Raw genomic sequence first — 7,989 nt, forward strand, 5'->3', positions numbered from 1 at the left:
TTCATGTCTTATTTTTTAAAGCATAGTACTAATTCTATCGGTTCGTTTTCGTTGTGGACATATATGTGTATGTGAATGTGTATGATTATGTGTGTGTATGTGTGTGCCTGTTTCCTCTCCTCCTCACGCACACTCTTTCTCTTACTCACCCTCTCTTTCACGCTCTCCCTTTCTTTCGCTCGCTCGCTCTCTCTCTCCCCCACACACATACTCTTCCTCTATTTCTCCTTCTCACTCTTTCTCCCCCAACCCAATCCCATCTCCATAAATATAAATTCAGCATCTGTAGCCAAGGAACCTGACAGTCACAGAGCAAACTTGGAACAGACCTGGAGCAGAGAGGGGATGTCTTTGATGAAGTCTGTGTGTGTGTTGTGTTTGTGCTGTATGTATGTATGTATGTGTGTGTGTGCGTGTAGTAAGTAATTTTAAAACATTAAAGACTTCAATATAAAAAAATAATCTTACGTCGAGCAACTTTATTCAAATGCTGGATTAATCATCAGTTGTTTTACCGCAACAGGTAACGATATTAATACACCTTCATTGCCTAATGATCTGAAGAGCCGCTGAAACTGGCATTTGTGGAATAATACAGCATTTGTATTGTGTGATTCAGTATGAGCAAACACACACACACACACACACACACACACACACACACACACACACATTTTTCTCTCTCTCTCTCTCTCACTCTCTTACACACACACATGCACACACAAATACCTGTACATACGCACACATACATCGTGAGAGGTGGTAGTTACACTTGACTTAATCATTGCACTTGTATTCTATTTTACCGATCCGTGACAAGTTGAAATGTAACGTTAACCTCTTTGGAATTGTGACTCAATAATTATTATAATTATTATGCATTCAGTCATAAGATTGTGTACAATATTTGTGTGCCTGTATGTATATGTATATATATATGACCTTTTTTTGTGTGTACATTTTGTGACAGACCATGCCTTTCATTTGCTGGGCTCAAATCTCATTTGCAAACCCATGGAAGGCGAACCTCCACCAACTATTCCGCCTATATGTCTGTGCACACCTTTCAATGCAATGTATGCCAGAAGGTCTGCAAATCTAACGGAGGCCTCAAAAGATATTTTAAGATCCATAAAGAAAGATCAGAACTTAACAGCAGCTCTTAATGGTCCAAATTGCAAATGCAATCTATTGTAGGTGTCTTTTCAAAACATTGTCTCGTTTAAAAAGCCACATCAGATCCCATGATGGTGCTAAGGTGTAGGTACAAGAGGTGGTCAAATTCTGCATAAGGAGTAGACAACCACCATATATGCGTGTATGTGTGTGTGTGTGTGTGTGCGTGCATGCATGTATCTGTGTGTGTGTGTGTATGTATGTATGTATTTGTGTGTGTGTGTGTGTATATATATATATATGTATGTATGTATGTTTGTATGTGTGTGTATATATGTATATATGAATATTCGTATGTATGTATGTATGTATGTTGTTGTTGGCGCTCCGTCGCTTACGACGTCGAGGATTCCAGTTGATCCGATCAACGGAACAGCCTGCTCGTGAAATTAAAGTGCAAGTGGCTGAGCACTCCACAGACACGTGTACTCTTAACGTAGTTCTCGGAGATATTCAGCGTGACACAGTGTGACAAGGCTGACCCTTTGAATTACAGGCACAACAGAAACAGGAAGTAAGAGTGAGAGAAAGTTGGGGTGAAAGAGTACAGCAGGTTTCGCCACCACCCCCTGCCGGAGCCTCGTGAAGCTTTAGGTGTTTTCGCTCAATAAACACTCACAACGCCCGGTCTGTGAATCGAAACCGCGATCCTATGACCGCGAGTCCGCTGCCCTAACCACTGGGCCATTGCGCCTCCACTATGTATGTATACACACGTGCTAATTCTTTGTCTTTCGCTTTGTAATTGTTTGTAGAATTAGTAGCAGATGGTGTTGTTTCATACCAAAAAAAAAAAGAAATTATTGGTAGAATCCATCCACGAACATTTTATCTTTTTTGGGGTATGGTTTACCTCATCATTTATCTTTTGTTGTTTCAGTTATTAGGTTATGGCCATGCTGGGGCACTGCATTAAGGAATTTTAGTCGAACATATCTACTACGGTACTTATTTTCTTTCTGAGTCTGGTACTTATTCAATCGGTCAGTTTTGACAAACTGCTACGCTACGGAGACCTAAAAATACACCAACAATTGTTGTCAAGACCACCCCCATATATATATATATATATATATATATATATATATATATATATATATGTATGTATATGTATATACGACGAGCTTCTTTCAGATTTTCTCTATCAAATCCGCTCACAAGGCTTTGGTCAGCCAAAAGCTACAGTAAAAGACACTTGCCCAAGGTGCCATACAGTGGAATTGAACCCAAAATCATTGATTGTGAAGCAAGCTTCTTACCACACAGCCACAGTTACATTATCCATTAGGCATCTTACTTTTCTATAAGGGCGGTAGCTTCTGATTTGAGGGTAATTTCGTTACCATTTCCAGCAGATAGGACGATCTGATACGAGTATCTTTTTAAGTGAATGAGTAATATGCGGATGTCGGTGTGAAACACTAGATAATAATAATAATAATAATAATAATAATATTGTTGTTGGCACTCCGTCGCTTACGACGTCGAGGGTTCCAGTTGATTCGATCAACGGAACAGCCTGCTCGTGAAATTAACGTGCAAGTCGCTGAGCATTCTGCAGACACGCGTACCCTTAACGTAGTTCTCGGGGATATTCAGCGCGACACAGTGTGACAAGGCTGGTCCTTTGAATTACAGGCACAACAGAAACAGGAAGTAAGAGTGAGAGAAAGTTGTGGTGAAAGAGTACAGCAGGGTTCACCACCATCCCTTGCCGGAGCTTCGTGGTGCTTTAGGAGTTTTCGCTCAATAAACACCCACAACGCCCGGTCTGGGAATCGAAACCGCGATCCTATGACCGCGAGTCCGCTGCCCTAACCACTGGGCCATTGCGCCTTCACTAATAATAATATTAATAATAATGATAATAATAATGATGATGATGATGATGATGATGTTTCGAACAAAAGAATAAATCTTAAATAAGAAGTAAAAATCTCACCCTTTTTTGACGACGGGTATATCGTAAGCTTTTGACCAGTGTTTCTCAACTTTCTTTCTTTCTTTTTACCTATGGACCCCTTTTTATTCCTATTTTACTCGAATGGACCTTCATACATTGAATGGTTATTAAAAAGTTAAATATTTCATTGGGTCTCCGTGACGTTTCGAAGCTCTCATTACTGCGTTTATTGTTTATTTTCAGAAGTCTTTTAAAAAAGACACCGTCTTCATGTTTTTTGTTTGTTTTTTTTTTGTTTGTTTGTATCTTACTGTAATTTTCAAACCATATGTAATATATATTTTACTCAGATGGATCCTAATAACCATTCGATGTTTCGAAAATCCTATTACGTTTTTATAATTAAATATGGATCTATTTTAAAACGGGGGCCACATTTTTCATTAATGTTTTACGTAGTGTTTTTGGTACGGAAAGACTTTCAAACTTCGTATACTTATCTATTTTGTGTTATAGAACAGAAAAATATTTTTGTATTCGAATTTATTTCATGTAAAAAATTATCTTATTTCGATAATTTCAACCAATCACTGACAAGTATTCAGTTGTTTATATTTACTCCTTTGGCTGATTAAGCGATGTAAAGCGTATTTAATCTCCATACCTTCGTTTTATTTGCTTTTTTCATTTTAAATTTGCTTTAACCTTAACCCTAACCCTAGGGTTAGGGTTAGGGTTAATTGTTTCAGAATCGTTTATTTATGTAGTCGGCACTTAATGTATATCGGCTGAATGGACGTCAGTGATTGGTTGAAATTACAGAAATACGACAACTTTAACATGGAATAACTTATGGATTTCTTTTTTTTTTTAAGAAGACTAAGAGAAAAAGATGTTTCATATGACACATTCTACCAGTGTTCCAAGTTTCAAAGTGTTTCGTTAATGAAAAATGTGGCCCCCGTTTTAAAAAAGATCCTTAAATATTATTAGGAATTGTATAAAAAAAAAAAATATTTTGAGTATTGTAAAGTCAGCCAACTGGCAGAATCGTTGACACGCGTGGCAAAATGCTTCGCGACATTTCGTTCGTCTTTATGTCCTGAGTTCAAATTCCGCCGAGATCGACTTTCCCTTTCATCCTTTCAGGGTCGATAAAATAAGTACCAGTTGAACACTGGGGATGATACTGTCGACTTACCCCTCCCTGAAACTGCTGGCCTTGTACTAAAATTTTAAAATCTATATCTTGTGTGTTGTAGAAATAAAACCAATATATTTTATATAAATTTTAGCAACAAAATCTTACATGGACCACCCCCAAGGCTCATATGGGCCCCTGTTGAGAACCACTGCGTTAGACTGATCTTAAAAGATGATAAAAATCATCTTTATTCCCTTGTTTGAACATTTTAAGAGACGAGGTGAAATACCGTTCTCAGGTCGGTATTTCACTTGGTTTGTTGATGGAGGCTTCTGTCGAGAAGAACGTCTGATCGCTCGATTACAAATGATGACGCGTTTACACGGGCAATCCGTAAAACATTTATATTGCCTTCCCCTAAGATATACCTACTGTTACTCTTACCAACTTGGAAATTCCAGAACTGCTGATTCCTTATTGTTGTTATACAAGCAAGATACCCCTAACTGGTGCAATGACAACGACCGCGTTTTATAAACAAGAAATATGTAACTGAACAGCTTGCTCGAAAAATTTGTTTTAAGTGGAGTGTGGGATAAGTTTATATAGAGCGAACTTCTATCCCTGCGATTAATTGTATAAGTTGAAGTGGTTCACTGTGCTCCACATGCCAGATAGAAAAGGATTCATGTTATGGAATTTAGGGGTACATAACCCCAACAGGCCGATGCTGGTCTCCCTTTCGTTACAGTTTATAATCTTACGTAAAGCTCTCCTTCTTGCAGTTTGTCTGATAATATATACGTAAGCGTATCGTCCACACAAACTAGAATAGACAGATTAACATATTTCACTGCAATGCGACATATCAAAACAAGCTGTTGCCATGGTCGAAAGTTATTCTTCCATTCTTTGACTTGTTTCTATCATTGGACTGTGGCCATGCTTTACACCGCGTGAACGGGCTTAGTGAAACAAATCGACTCCAGTTCATATTCTTTTCAAGCCTGATACCTATTATAGTAGTTTCTTTGGTCCAGCTGGTTGATTACGGTGACTAAGCAAAAACAACACCGACTATCAAGCTGTGTGTATATATACACACACACACACGTGTATATATACATATATACACATATATATGTGCATGTGTGAAGCTGCATAGCCTTGTGACTAGTGTGCTGCACTTGCGGTCACAAGATCGTGGTTTCAGTTTCTAGACCGAGGTGGGGCGTTGTGTTCATGAACAAAAGAACTACTCTTATATTGCTCTTCAATCACTCAAGCACCTGACGTCTGACACACCCTACTCGTTCAGGTGACGTCGATTTGGTGGAATGAGCGAGCTAATGTACTGCACAAGCATTTGATCGCATCACTATAAGCAAATCATTTGAACAGGTTATTCAACAAGAAATTATAGAACCCTCTTTCTCGGACTACAAGAAACTGCCACCATGCATATATGCGTACAGGATGTCACCAACTGTGTAAATAACATGAAATACGTGGACAAGCAAGTTAAATACATAAACAGTGAGAAACAAAAATGGAAAAAAGGTCAAATGAACATAGAGAAACGAAACTTCACAATTGTCGGTTGTCTATCTACTCCTCATTTCGAGATATACATATATATCGACAGCCGAAAGTCGATAGCCAATGGCGAAGGGAGATAATCCCCTATTGTTTACCTTCGTAGTGAGGCTTTTCTCTCTCCATATTTTAAAGAGGTATTAGGCCAACAGGTTTCATGGTTTGACGATACGCCATAAAGCTAAACCCTTTATGGATTGGAAACCCAGGATAATCCCATAAACCGGCCTTCCCCAGTAAAGAATACACACTGCTCTACACCTTAGAGTGTGCTTCTCCGGATTTGTTTCCTACAAACGATATATATATATATATATATATATATATATGTATTTATATTTATATATATTGAATGGGTTTGCACACACAATTTTCGTTTACCGAATTCATTCACATTGGGCAACACGGGATTGTATAGAAGACACTTGCCCAATGTGCTGCGCTGGATATTCTTCAGGAAATTCTCCCAGGTAATAGTCAACCTATGTCATTGTGCACTGTTGCTACATATTCGTTAACCCTATACAGCATGCATTCTTCCTCACCAGGCTTGCCTAGTCGCTGGCTCCCGACAATGTGACATGTTAGACTGAATTTCAAGTTACCAGCATCACCGAGACTGACCTATCTATGTAACGTAGATATTACCTCGTCTTTGCATACATATAAATTTACAGTGCCCGGTGACTCCTTTCCTCATTTAAAACGGTAGGGTGTCATATGAGGGAAATTCGACTGCTATTTCTTCTAGGTTGAGCGGCCAGGCAAAGGCTTTCCTTCATTGGTTCAAAGTAAATTATGTCCTTGTTGTTATGTTAGCAGAACACCAAGTCTGACAGCATAAACTCGTGATAAAAAATGTTTCCAGTCGTGACTACGCCCTCTGTTTCTGTATCAGGTACTCCATTGATCAATATATTTTTATCTTTTGTCTTTTTCAGTCGCTGGATTGCGGCCGTGCTGGAGTATCGCCTTGAAGAGTTTTAATCAGACAAATCAACCCCAGTACTTTTTTTTTTTAAGTCTGGTACCTCTATCGGTCCTTTTTTACTGAACCACTAAGTTAGGAGACGTAAAGAAACCAGCGACGGTGGTCAAACGGTGAGGATGGGACAACCTCTAACACAAAAACACGCACACAAACATAAATATGTGTATATATATATATGATGGGCTTCCACCCACACAGTTTTCGTCTACCAAATTCATTCACAAGCTCAGAAGCCATGGACTATAGAAGATGAAACTTGCCCAAGGGGTCGCGCAGTGGGACCGAACCCGAAAGCACGTGATTACAAAGCGTGCACGTGTTTTGAGGGAGGTTTGGCTCTCGTGTCCAATAGGCGAAGTGACCATCTAGCTAGAAGAACTCATTCTCAACAGCGAAAGCATCCGACACACGTTGATGTGACCTTGGAGCTGAGGAAGTTGCTGGAGAAATATTGCTATGTAGTAATATAACAGATAGCTCAGACAATGCATACGCCTGATGTAAAACAACCCTCCTCCCACTCTTTCTCTCTCACACTTTCTATTTCAGCCTTTTAGAAAGGTTGTTCGTATAAAGAAACAGTTCAATGTATGAGATACTTCTATCTAATTATTTTAGAGGGATGCTTAGTGCAAAACACGACTCGACATATGAAAAATTTAGGGTGGTTATACTAGAGGCGGGCTGTGTTTCAGTTACATATATTGATGTACCTGCTAAAGCTCTACCAGTAAATTGATTTGTTACATTAAAACTTTGGGCGTTGCTGCATATTTGTATGAAGGAATGTATGTATCTATAAACACACGCATGACTGGGCGGTTATCAAGTTCGCTTCGCAATCATGAGACGTGGGTTCGATCCCATTGCAAAGCATTTTAGGAAAGTCAGCCCAAGTCTTGAGATGTACTGTACCAGTAACTCAAAGGTCCAGTCTCCCCACAAGGTGTATTGTTGATTCCGACTGTACACATGTCTATGGGATACTCGACCACTTACACAGTAAGTCAGAGAGTAGATAAGTCAGTTGATCGAACAGTTTCAATACTAATCTACAAACGTGACGGAGATCCATTTATTGATATTTGTGTTTGTATGTGCGCGTGTGTGTATGTATATACATACATACATACTATATATATATATATATATATATATATATATATATATATATATATA

At 38.8% G+C, this 7,989-nt stretch overlaps 1 long non-coding RNA gene across 1 annotated transcript; it reads left to right on the top strand.

Annotated features, from left to right (window-relative positions):
* The first annotated feature begins 3,605 nt into the window (after positions 1 to 3,605).
* On the top strand, positions 3,606 to 7,642 carry LOC149136898 (uncharacterized). The gene is made up of 2 exons (XR_016238438.1): positions 3,606 to 6,289; positions 6,761 to 7,642. It is a non-coding gene; the product is annotated as an uncharacterized LOC149136898 (long non-coding RNA).
* Positions 7,643 to 7,989: the final 347 nt, after the last annotated feature.

This window comes from Octopus bimaculoides, chromosome 2, assembly GCF_046866305.1.
Source record: "Octopus bimaculoides isolate indiv1 chromosome 2, ASM4686630v1, whole genome shotgun sequence".
Taxonomy (NCBI): Eukaryota; Metazoa; Mollusca; class Cephalopoda; order Octopoda; family Octopodidae; genus Octopus; species Octopus bimaculoides.